The 12,974-nt window shown below is 50.5% G+C and overlaps 1 protein-coding gene across 5 annotated transcripts in view; it reads right to left on the bottom strand.

Moving 5' to 3' along the window:
- The window catches only part of HGS (hepatocyte growth factor-regulated tyrosine kinase substrate), a 304,838-nt gene that overhangs the window by 233,313 nt on the left and 58,551 nt on the right, over positions 1–12,974 (bottom strand). Inside the window, exon 1 of one of the 5 annotated variants that reach the window (XM_086931126.1) lies at positions 4,717–4,815. The exons of the other annotated variants lie outside the window; for them this stretch is intronic. The gene's annotated coding sequence lies outside the window, so the exon portion shown is untranslated. Of the gene's footprint in view, positions 1–4,716; positions 4,816–12,974 lie in introns of those variants that run through there. 5 annotated transcript variants of the gene reach the window in all.

Raw genomic sequence — 12,974 nt, 5'->3', positions numbered from 1 at the left:
ATGGTTCAGAGATGGAATGTGGTTAAACAGACGCAAAATATTTCCTCTGTTCAAGACGTCGAAGTTGCCTTTAGCGTGGTTTCTTGGAGTGAGTACGGCAGACACCTCTTCTGGTTTTAGGCGTCTGCTGATCCTTGGGATGCCCGATGTAGCTTGGCTGTCAGGCGCAGGTGTTGGTCTGTGTATTAAAAGAGTACTAATAGCCGTGGGTCCGAGGGGGGGATGTTTCCGTCTGTTGGTTCTCCATATTTGCATTATGTGTAATATTTGAGGATGGTTGCTCAATGACCTCCGGATGAGGCCTTAGGAGTGTAGTTGAGGTTGGTGGTCCAGGAGCAGGGCTTTTCCCTGCACCTATAACTACAACAGGTTCAGGACCTATAGGCGTAGAACAGACCTCGCCTTTTGGTTTATTGTGGGAGCGAATCAGGGAGGCGGTGAGAGGAGGCGCCTCTCGTTGGATCTTCAGCAGGGCTCTTGATCTTAATTGATTTTGGTTGTAAGTTAATTGGTGCCACTTCGTCTTTCCTGCTTGATGCTTTTTTCAAGAAGATTGGGAACAGTTTAGCTGAGCTGGTGACTGGGTTAGTTGTATATGTGCGGGTGGTAAAAGATGCTACTCTGTTTTTAGATTTTTCCCTCTTTTGTGCTTTCTTGAGCTTTTTCTTGGTTTTCCTTGAAAGTGGGGCTGCCTTTTGGTTGAGCACTAAGGCTACTTCAAGTTATTCTATTGTTTGACAGCTACTCGATGGATGTGATGCAGTGAGTGTAGTCTGCGTTGAGTGTTGGGCTAGGATCGGCAAATGGGATCAGCTGCGGATTTTTTGTTGGACTGACAGTGAGATCTTTGGATCGGTTGACTAAGTTGTTAGTTGATTCCTTGTGTGTGTTGATTGACGCCGATGACGAGGAAGGTCCAGTAGGGAATCTTGAAGAGCGAACTGAGTCAGCTAAGGTAGTCAGAACGGCAGGTAGATTTGCCCATTGGTCCACAATAGCCGCGCATGAGCAGGAGCAGGTAGTTTGTGAGTTGGAAATCTGGTTTGCAATATAGTCAATTTTTCCTTTCAGCTCAGATAGGCGTGTTGCTATTGTCTGTAGCAGGTCCATTTGTAGCTCCATCTTAGAGGATTGCCAGAGTAAGGCTTTAGCCGTCAGATATTGTGGATTGGTGATTTTTGGCGATTCTGGGGCACCCATGAAGCTGGAGTTCTCTGTGTGTTCAGGGGTGTGGTGTTGATAGTTTGTCCCGCTAGATAGTCTGTACAACTGTGGGGTGGACTCCAAGGTTTGCTCGAATTTGATTTCGAGTTGCTGTAAAAAGGTTGCTGAAAGTTCTCCCGGGTCCTGTTTTTTTGAAGCAGCCGGGGAACATGTAGGTACATTCGGTGAAGAGGCTTGCCTAATAGGTGAATGGGGTTGATGTATTAATGCCTCAGTTGTTGTGGTTCTAGTGTCCCCGCTTGAAGCTGGTTTGGAGAAGTCAGTGTCAAGTAGTTGATGCGGGACTCCTGGGGCAGATCCTGTGGTGATGTGAAAAGCCAAGTCGGGGCCAGACCGCAGTGTGCTGGGACTGTTGGTAATAGCCATATTATGGTGAAAGAGCGATTGGCTTTTAGTCTCCGTTTGGCAGGGGCCCTGAGTAGTTATTGGTGGAGAAGAATCGTCCCAGACACTTGGGCTGTTTCCTAAGTGGTCTGTCCTGTCATTTTCTGATAGGTTGTTTAGAGACCTCGGAAAAAGGCAGTTGGTTATGAGGCCTGAGTTGGTGGATTTTTGGTTGTTCAATACCTTAGAGGCCCCAGAAAGAGTGCCTGGGTTCGGGACATTTGTGCGATGCATACTTGGACTGTTCATTGTAGGTCCTGCTAAAGCTTCGCCACTGTGGGCCTCTGCGGCTGATTTTGATCTTGTAACTGTGATCCGTGTTGACATCTTATTGTGGATGGAGCTTAATTGGTGGTTGGTTGAGCCTACGGTGGTGGGGGAGGCTCTAGGTGGCCTTGAGTCGTGGGCTCACAGGAGTAGGGATCCAGTTCGAGTTCGCTTGTTGTGCCCCAATGCTCCTGCTGCTGCTTGCTCTCGTGCTCCTGAGCTTACTCCTCCCCCGCGCTGGAAGCGAACTCGCCGCACCGGGGCGCACTGGAAGGCAGTTTGTAGCTCCCGCTGCGCTGTGGGTTGGCACCGAGATCTCCGCCGTGCTGCGAGTCAGCTCGCGGCTCTCCGCCATGCTCTACCATGCTCAGGCGTGTCAGGTGTGCTGTGGGGCGGGTCTCCGCCGCTCTGTGGGACAAGTTGCAGGTCTTCACTACGCTGTGAGGTGACTCGGGCTCTCTGCGGCTCTCCGCCGCACTCAGTCGTGCCTGGGTGTTTTGCGCGTTAAAGGAAGTTTGCGGCTCCTTGAGGGAATTGTAAGGCCCGGCCGCGGGGCACGGCGGAGCTCCAGGGGAGCGCTCCACCGCCAGCTACGGCGACCGCTGACTTCTGGCGTTCAGGTTAGTCGGAGGGCCGGTGAGGGTGGATTCAGTGGGGGTAGAGATGTGTGTTCAAGCCGCTGGTGCCGTTGGTGCCACTCGCGGCTCAGGCTGCCCGCCCCCCTCCCCCCCGAGACCCCCACCTCACCTCTCTCCACTAGCGCCGTGCCTGCTCCCTCCTCGCGGCTCCTCGCAGGTAGCAGCTTGCTCACGCCTCGCCACGCCTCTGAATCTCGCTGGTCGCGGCTCGTTCCGCTGCAGCTGCTGCCGCCACCACTTGCAGTTTGCCGTTACCAGGCTATGTCTCACGAGGGGGCGAATAGTTGCTGGCTGTGTCCGCCGAAGCCCCCACGCTGCGGTGTGCTGCGGCGTGCCTTGGTGTTGGTGGCGGTATACGCTACTCTCTCCACTCCTCTCAGCGCGCACCTCGCTTCGAATCTGGGTCGTCTCGACTGCGTCTCAACAGCGCCACGTCAGACTTGACAGCCTCACCTGCCTCACAGGTCCCTTGTCACAGGGTGACAGAGTTGTTTGCCCGTGAGCAGCCCGCAACCGGGGGGGGCCCCTAGCCGCGGGGGGCCTCTAGCCCCATTGGCTAACATTGGCACCCTGCACTCTGCATTTGGCCACCCAAGTGCAGTAAATCCTGAATACTACCATCTGATAAGCCTTACTGCTCTCCCACACTACCACAAATAGAAAGTAAGGTGCTATCTACTTTTACCATGGCCTACCTTTGGGGATCTACTGGACTATACCTTACTTTGGTACAGTACATACAGAGCCAGCTTCTACACATAGGTACTCACAAACATTTTTCAGGGGGCCACAAAATTTGGCCTGTCGGGTGACCGAAGGCCGCATTGATGCCGCAGGGTGGCGGGTGTTGTCCATGTATTATAGCACCCCAGGCCACTCCCACGGTGAACCTAACAACTGACTTACCTCTTAGTTCGCTATTTGCATTGTTGCCAGGGTTGGGGGGGGGGGGGGGGGGGGAGAGCAGGAATGCTTCTAAATCATGTTTACAATCGCTTTAAAAAAAAAAAACACTTCTCAATGCACTGATATATTAAGGTGCAGCGCTTCTGCACTTTTGGGGATTTTGTAGAGATCATCAATTTTTCTCTATTTTTTTTGCAAGATGTCCTAAAAAAAGAACGCGTACCTAAAGTTAAGGGTGCAGGGTACCTGTACTATAAGTTAATTTACTTGGAAATAAATGCTTGCCCCTATAATGAACACCTTTCTGAATATATTGCCCCGAGTAAACAGCAACCCAGTGCTGCTGTTCACCAGGGGGCGCATGTAAAGGTCAGGAGGCCCTGGACTATGGCAGTTCTGCACCAAACCAATGACTCGGAGCAAACATGAGGGAGGGCGGCATCCATTGAAATAAAAGATACAAACTTGGCCCGGGCTAAAATATACAAATGAAATACACGCCAGAAAGAGGGTCATCTGTGATTTCAGGAAGGCGCTGGTAAAGCCAATGCCCGTGCATTCATGAATGCAGGGCACTGTGCCTACCGAGATATGGCACTCCTCTATGCGTACATGATTTGTAAGAACCCGCTGCCATCTCTGGCCTGTGAGCTTATTCAGAAATATTTCCCTTGAGAGCAATACATATTGACTGCGAGTGTTCAACATGTGTGTACGTGCTCCGCCCAGACCTCCTCCCGAGTCGCAGGGACCCTGAGCTCTCCGAGTACGTACCAAAACTTGCCCAGAGTAACGGAAGACGTCACTTCCGCCCCACAACACAAACTATTACCGGGTCAGCATCAGAGCTCTGCCACAAGATACAATGGCCACATGGTGGACAACACGCTACTGTCCCTCTCGCCTGCCTGTCTCCAGCCTCCCTTTTGTACTGCTACTCACTTTATGGGGCAGGGGGAGGAAGAGGGGGCGATGTCACTATCCTTCGGCCTAGACAATCGAACAAACATGATGTAGCTGTCATTTTAGCTATGTATGCCGTCGCGATAGCCTTCGAAAAACTTTTGGAAAAATTCTGGTAGCAGTAAACGTACACCAACTTACAGCCGGGTAACAGAACATAAAAATATCCATTCACATTGTTTGAATGAATGGTAAGATGTGCCCTTACACAAAGAAAACAATCAATATAGTACCTTTGTCGGTGCAGCTGTTCAGGACTTAACACTTGATATAGTCTTAAGAAAACCTTCAAAGGATTCCGCAAAAGAAGAGAGTACTTAATGCTTACACTTACAGCATCCACCTTCACCCTGCGCAGCTCTGCCTATGTATGCCGAGCAGCAAGCGGCCGGGCTATGGTAGAAAGTGGTTTCTAACACCGTTTACTTCCGGATTCAGCCGTAAGCAGTCTCGGGTAACTGATGTCACCACCAGGAAGTTGGCAAACAAGCTAATTATGTGGGACATTACAGGTACTTTCACAACAAGGGGCGGTTCAGAGATAGCCCCGAGAGACCGGTCACAAGCCACATGACACACCACAGAGCCACAAGCAGGAACGTGCAGTGTATGCGTTGGATTCACCCTTCGGGCAGCTAATGTATTTCACAAAGCAGTCTGCCTGTGTGGAGAGGAGGACACGCACGAGGACAAATGCAATGGAAAATTGTGCAATTTTAAGTACGTTGTGTCAGTAACACTAGGCGAAGTCTAGAAAGATATACCAATATACAGAGGGGCAGGGGTTGTTCTGTTCAACGTTTCTTTTTAAAGGTAAAAGTAGGGGTAAACAGTGAATCTGTAATAAGTGTATGCCACCAACGCTGTTCAAACAAGGAGTAAGAGTATTACGGGCAGTATTTATCCTGGCCTTCACTAATCAATGACCAGCAAATCATCTGGGAGGGGGGGCATGGGGGAAAGGGGGGGGGGGGGGGGGGGGGGGAAGAGTCAGGTTTTTGTGACCTCTCCCATTTTTGTCATAGCCTGTGTGGGGACATATCGAACCTGTTAAAAACCTATGACATAATACCTACTAATTGACCTGGTTGCCATTGAGGTGCGGAGCCATGCAACGTACACAGGGAGAGAAGTAAAGGGTCTATGGCTGACTCTGTTGCATTGTCCAAGAGCTGGGGTGGGTAGAGGGAGTGATTTTGCTTTTCATTCCGAGCAATCATAACCCACTAGTCCTAAATTAGTATCTGTGCAGGATTGCCTATAACACAGTATATATAGTCTGGCCGATTAACAATACCAAGGAGATGGCGTGACGTGGAGTCTGACATTTTCTTTAATCAGCTCAGGGTTGCAAAGAATGATCAGTTTACCATTTGTCTTAATCAGTGCTCCCATAACGACTCGGTTATAGGTGCGCACACCAAAATACGTAAGGAGGCATCCTTCGATTTATCAGCCCCCAAACGACAGCAGGCTCCAAATCCAAGTAAGTGGTTTGAAAAATCCTGCCCACCAACCTCTCTCCAGCATCGTTAAAGCAATACAAATGTCCGAGAGACCAAGATGAAATCAGGAGATGCAGGAATCTTTATAAAGTATCCATAAAGGAGAGGAAACATACAATAAGGAGTGAGGCCTGGGAACAGCTGATCTCTGCATCTCCAGCAATTATTCTGCTCTTTTCTGGAAGATAGTCAATGCTCACTTCTTTTACACAAGCCCATCCAGGAGAACGGACCCCAACATTTCAAAAAATGTCTGGGTCAGCCACTTCACCAAGCTATATGATTCACATGACACTACGGCCTCACTGGGGCGGTTGCAAATAGTAATCAGTAACATGGGTAGCAGTGAGGACCTAACTTTTACTGTTAAAAAAGTCACCTCAGCAATACAGAGGTGCCCATATAACAAGTCACCTGGTCAGACGGGGTTCCCACCGACATGTTTAAGGGCCATCTGGCATTTTGGGCTCAGTTGCCGATTGGATGAAACAAAGCCGTCTGAAACTGAACTCAGACAAAACAGAAGTCCTCATCTTAGGTACATCCCCCTCTGCATGGGACGACTCCTGGTGGCCGGAAGCCCTCGGAAAAGCACCCATCCCGACAGACCACGCACGGAACCTAGGCGTCATCCTGGATTCCTCACTTTCAATGAACAGACAGGTCAACGCCGTCTCTTCATCCTGCTTCAACATTCTCCGCATGCTCAGAAAAACATTTCGCTGGATCCCCACCGAAACAAGGAAAACAGTCACCCACGCTCTGGTCACGAGCCGACTGGACTACGGAAACACCCTCTACGCGGGCGCTACCGCTAAACTCCAGAAGAAACTCCAACGAATCCAAAACGCCTCAGCCAGGATCATATTAGACATCCCACGCAACGAACACATCTCTGGTCATCTTAAAGACCTCCACTGGCTACCCGTCAATAAGAGGATCACTTTCCGACTGCTAACCCACGCACACAAATCACTCTACGACATCGGACCAGAATGCCTCAACTCACGACTGTCCTTCTACACCCCCTCCCGCCAACTACGTTCTTCCAACCAAGCCCTCGCCACTGTACCTCGCATCAACAAGACCACCATGGGAGGCAGATCCTTCTCATACCTGGCTGCTAAAACATGGAACTCGCTCCCCGCTTACCTTCGCCTTACCCAGAACACCTAGCATTCAGAAAGCAACTTAAATCGTGGATATTTGACAAGTAATCCTCCTCCCCTTTCTAAGCGCCTTGAAACCCTCCGGGTATGTAGTGCGCTATATAAATTCTCTGACTTGACTTGACTTATTAGCAAGACTATTTACCAGCCTGGTCGGCCCTCTTAAATCCTGGTCAAGGACAATTATCGTTCCGATCTTCAAGAAGTGGGATGGGAGCAATCATCATTACTATTAGCCCATAGCATTAATAGATTCTGAGGCCAAAATTCTGGGGAGGGGACTGCTGGATAAGCTTGAATGTTGGGCTCTTGAGAAGAACATCTTAACCTCAGTCCAACATGGCTTCAGGTTTGGCATGGGTATCGTTAACCAGTGTTTGAACCTCCACTTATTTAAGTCCAAAAATGTCCTTGCCAAAAAAGGTTGTCTCTATTTGGCCTTTAAGGACCTTAGTGCAGCCTTCAACAACATAGTTAGGAACAAGCTGTGGAATATGCCATTATCCAAGGATGCTAATCCACAAATTATTCACCTCCCTGCTCAGCTGCATCAGGAGGTAAAGAGTAGTGTTCGATTTGGCTGGGGTTTGGGTTGAGGGTATACGTACCTCCCTGATCAAGATCAAAAAGGGCGTCAGTCAGGGTTGGGAATTGGCTCCTTTTCTATTCAGCTTTTACATCAATTATCTGTATGAGAAACTTATTGCAGTCGCAGCCAATCCACCAAAGGCAGGCCCCGCCAGATCCCAGTGCGGATGGCCAGTCTTTATGGCCAGGACGGTCAGGGCCTCCAGAAATTGCTAGATACCTTTGCATCCTTCATGTCAAAACCGGGATTCTGCACAAATACATCTAAATCCTGAACTACTATTTCTGGCTCACCCCAGAGCAGGATTTACCTCGTTTTACATTGAGGTTTCAATTTTTGAACTTTATATATCTGGGGGTTCCAATCAATAAGAAGTTCACTTGATTGGAAACATCTGAGGGCAATAAGATCAGTGCAATTTGAAGCAGCCACTGCCTCCCTTTTCAAATTTGCCTCTAAGCTAGGGCCCATGCATGCCATTGAATGCTGCAGTGACTATTTACAAATCTAGACCAGTCCCAATTTTTTCACATGCTGTGGGTATTTGGGGTTACACGGAAGAGTCACATTTACAGATCTGCTCTAGGCCTGAGGCATCCCTAACAAACTCTGTAATTCTGGATGCATTAACATGTCAGGAGCCCATACAATAAGATTGCTTGACTATATTAGGGAAGATCTGCAAGCAATTGGAAGGATTGATTTCTAGGATTCGCTGCAATCCATCGCTAGTCGCGACAAACCTCTAGTGAAAGCAGATTTGTTAAAGCACCTAATAGAGAAAAGATGGGAGGCTAAGATGAGGAAGAAATCAGTTGAAGCATATCACTCTTTACATACTACCCTCTCAATTGAGCCATATCCGCTCAGGGCACCTCGTAGGCATACGTTTTACCCAACAAGATTTTGTCTTTGAATGACCCACTACCTGGTGTCTTAACCCACTAATGTTGATGTGAGAAAATATTTGATTCCATGCCCTTGCAATTCCCTAGTCTTACAATCCCAATGATTTTTTTTTTCTGTGAGTTGTATATTGGTCAACGCAGAAGCACTCTAAAACCACTTCTGAGGAAATTGCATGTAGGCTATGGAAATTTACAGCTTTTACAATCTGATTTTGTCTGACAAACTATTGTTGAATTTCTAATTACAGCAACTAAACAAATGAAGAGGGTGGGTAAATGAATCGTTTTTATATGTGTACATTGACTTTTTATTCATGTATTGCCTTGTGGTACATGTACCTTCGGATAGTATAAACTGCAGTTTGTACTATTCCAGTACATATGTATTAGGTCAATTGATTTATCACAATTCTTAACCCGTTTTTAATCTGCAAAATGTTATGATTTTATTTTCGGCTTTGCCTGTGTTTTATGCTCTTATTGTCTTTTATGGTTTAACACAAAACCAAACAAACATTTTCTGAAATGAACAACTAGTTTATACAGGAGGTTGAGGGCTCTCAAAGGTTTTTTAGGTCTCGCGACCTATCAATGCGCGTAAGCGCATTGAGCGGAGCGAGAATTCAAGTGCTCAAAATGCTCGTCAAACCAAGGGATTTTTGGTGCGGTTTTCTTTGAGTTCACGTGAATCACGTGACCAAACAAGCACGCGCATCAGCCTCCCTCCCTCCCTCCTAATCCGGCTTCCCTCCGGCCATTTGCCACACTCCTTGCCTCTGCCACAAAGGACTCCTCCCCCCGTCGACACCCCCTACAGTCTCACCGTGAGCTCCTCGCTCACATTCCCGCCCCCCCACTAGGCTCTCCCGCCCCCATCCGGCTTCCCTCTGGCCATTTGCCACACTCCTTGCCTCTGCCGCAAAGGACTCCTCCCCCCGTCACTCTCCAAAACAGCTTTGTTTGCTCTTCTTTTCGCTTGTATTTTGGGCCTGATGAACTGAATTGAGAAATAAATTGTCCTAAGCACTTCCAAAAGCAGCCTGGCACTAGAGATTTATTTTAACTGGTGCCTCTTCACTTGTTGGAGTATAGGCATTCAGTCACTCATAATGCATTCCCTCCGTCAGACATCCTTGTGCTCGCGCGTCCTTCTGTTTACCCAGCGACTCGCCCATACACAATTCCACATACATACACATTTGCTTCTAAAGGCATAAGCCAGATTCATTGGCTTAGTCAGTGCTTCTTGTAGTGTTCAAATTGCAAGGCATTTTTTTTTCTCTGGATGACATTATATACTTTTTGCTATAAGCAATAAGCAAGGCTCCCCACCTCTCATTTGTCGTCTCACTAAGTTTGCCTTCAGGTCTGCGCCATGGATAATTGATACTAAAGCAGCAACTTTATTTACGCTTGTTTGCAGTTCATTTTGAGTTGTGCTTTTGGCTAAATAATTATGCCAACCATTGAATTGCACTTATACAGTTACATTTATGCACTATGTGAGTATTTATTATGAAAGAGACAAAATTAGCATTATAATCGGATGCTCCAACATGATTGTGCACTGAAGGTGAAGGGTGACAGCGCTGACACAGATGTGCGCAGTTCTATATACAAAGCATATGTACAAAACTAGGAGTTGATGTAAATGCAAACTTTCAATGCACGACTCAAACAGTGTGTATTCATGTAATTTGTCAGTCCACTATTGTGGTTGTCTGACCCTGTACTCTTAGTTTGAGTCATGCTGTGAAAGTTTGCATATACATCAGATACGCTCTGTTAAACTGTTCAATGAATTAAATAGCTTCAGATTATTAAAGTGTGTGTATGTATTTGTGTAAAAAAAGCAACCTGTAACGTTGACCACTTTTTAAATGTGAAGGGATTTGAAATTGGATGATACAAATTACGTTGGTTTCCTTAGCTTGAGTTGCGGGACCAGAGCAAGTACAGCTAAGAATCTAGTATGGGCTACTGGTCTCCTAAATTGAAGCGCTGGTACATGCGGACAAAAAGAGCATGAAATGGGAGAAGAAAAAACTGTGATATTTTAAAATCTGGCAAACACATTGTCTCAAGGAAAAAAATTTTGGAAATCTCAAGCCTTCTCATTAAAATAGTGATTTTTGTTTGAATTAACGAGGGTGCCGCTCGTGTAAGGAGTTCGGACTGTTGCCTGCTTTCCTTGCCACAGGAGTGGTTGGGTGCTTACATCCAGCTGGGGGATTGCTGATTCCTGGACCGGCCGCAGCGGAGGTGAGAGGCGGAGGCGAGCGGGACTGCGAGGACCAGCAGTCCATCTGGCAGCGCCAGCTGGTTCCTCTTCCCGCCGCGCCTCGCGCCCCCTCCCAGTGCCACGCCCCCCTGCCTGGTAGTGCTTTTTACTCCTCGCGGCCCCCGCTCCGCGGGTGCCGCTCGTGTGAGGAGTTCGGACTGTTGCCTGCTTTCCTTGCCACAGGAGTGGTTGGGTGCTTACATCCAGCTGGGGGATTGCTGATTCCTGGACCGGCCGCAGCGGAGGTGAGAGGCGGAGGCGAGCGGGACTGCGAGGACCAGCAGTCCATCTGGCAGCGCCAGCTGGTTCCTCTTCCCGCCGCGCCTCGCGCCCCCTCCCAGTGCCACGCCCCCCTGCCTGGTAGTGCTTTTTACTCCTCGCGGCCCCCGCTCCGCGGGTGCCGCTCGTGTAAGGAGTTCGGACTGTTGCCTGCTTTCCTTGCCACAGGAGTGGTTGGGTGCTTACATCCAGCTGGGGGATTGCTGATTCCTGGACCGGCCGCAGCGGAGGTGAGAGGCGGAGGCGAGCGGGACTGCGAGGACCAGCAGTCCATCTGGCAGCGCCAGCTGGTTCCTCTTCCCGCCGCGCCTCGCGCCCCCTCCCAGTGCCACGCCCCCCTGCCTGGTAGTGCTTTTTACTCCTCGCGGCCCCCGCTCCGCGGGTGCCGCTCGTGTGAGGAGTTCGGACTGTTGCCTGCTTTCCTTGCCACAGGAGTGGTTGGGTGCTTACATCCAGCTGGGGGATTGCTGATTCCTGGACCGGCCGCAGCGGAGGTGAGAGGCGGAGGCGAGCGGGACTGCGAGGACCAGCAGTCCATCTGGCAGCGCCAGCTGGTTCCTCTTCCCGCCGCGCCTCGCGCCCCCTCCCAGTGCCACGCCCCCCTGCCTGGTAGTGCTTTTTACTCCTCGCGGCCCCCGCTCCGCGGGTGCCGCTCGTGTAAGGAGTTCGGACTGTTGCCTGCTTTCCTTGCCACAGGAGTGGTTGGGTGCTTACATCCAGCTGGGGGATTGCTGATTCCTGGACCGGCCGCAGCGGAGGTGAGAGGCGGAGGCGAGCGGGACTGCGAGGACCAGCAGTCCATCTGGCAGCGCCAGCTGGTTCCTCTTCCCGCCGCGCCTCGCGCCCCCTCCCAGTGCCACGCCCCCCTGCCTGGTAGTGCTTTTTACTCCTCGAGGCCCCCGCTCCGCGGGTGCCGCTCGTGTGAGGAGTTCGGACTGTTGCCTGCTTTCCTTGCCACAGGAGTGGTTGGGTGCTTACATCCAGCTGGGGGATTGCTGATTCCTGGACCGGCCGCAGCGGAGGTGAGAGGCGGAGGCGAGCGGGACTGCGAGGACCAGCAGTCCATCTGGCAGCGCCAGCTGGTTCCTCTTCCCGCCGCGCCTCGCGCCCCCTCCCAGTGCCACGCCCCCCTGTCTGGTAGTGCTTTTTACTCCTCGCGGCCCCCGCTCCGCGGGTGCCGCTCGTGTAAGGAGTTCGGACTGTTGCCTGCTTTCCTTGCCACAGGAGTGGTTGGGTGCTTACATCCAGCTGGGGGATTGCTGATTCCTGGACCGGCCGCAGCGGAGGTGAGAGGCGGAGGCGAGCGGGACTGCGAGGACCAGCAGTCCATCTGGCAGCGCCAGCTGGTTCCTCTTCCCGCCGCGCCTCGCGCCCCCTCCCAGTGCCACGCCCCCCTGCCTGGTATACTTAGGTACTTAGGAGAACCTCTTCTCGCGCGAAGCGGGACGCGCGCGGGGCGAAGACCGGGCAAAGAGCGGGCCGTTCTAGGCCGTTAGAGGCCGGGAGAGACCGGACCGGGCCCCCTCTCTAACGCCCCCGCCAAACTGCCCCATTATTCACCCCAGTATGACGTCCAGAGCCTTAAGGAGCAAGTCTGTCCAACATGGCGCAAGTACTTTGGAAAAATTTTTCCCCAAGGCAAGCTCCCAAATCAGTAAGTGTCATTCATCCATGGACTCTCACCCTGAGTTGGGTCCTGAAAGTGTGTTTTTGGACCTTGGGGAATCTGCTTCAAATGATGCTAGCACACCCTTCACTATGGACGCTACCCATATGTCATTACTGGACAGCATTGACCAGACTATTGAGTCGGTGCTTCGGCAGCTAAGATCACCTGTAACGCAGAGGGGTCAAGATTCCC

Source organism: Lissotriton vulgaris, chromosome 7, assembly GCF_964263255.1.
Source record: "Lissotriton vulgaris chromosome 7, aLisVul1.2, whole genome shotgun sequence".
NCBI lineage: Eukaryota > Metazoa > Chordata > Amphibia > Caudata > Salamandridae > Lissotriton > Lissotriton vulgaris.
Note: the sequence above shows the minus strand (reverse complement) of the source record. Positions and strands in the feature narration are given on the sequence as shown.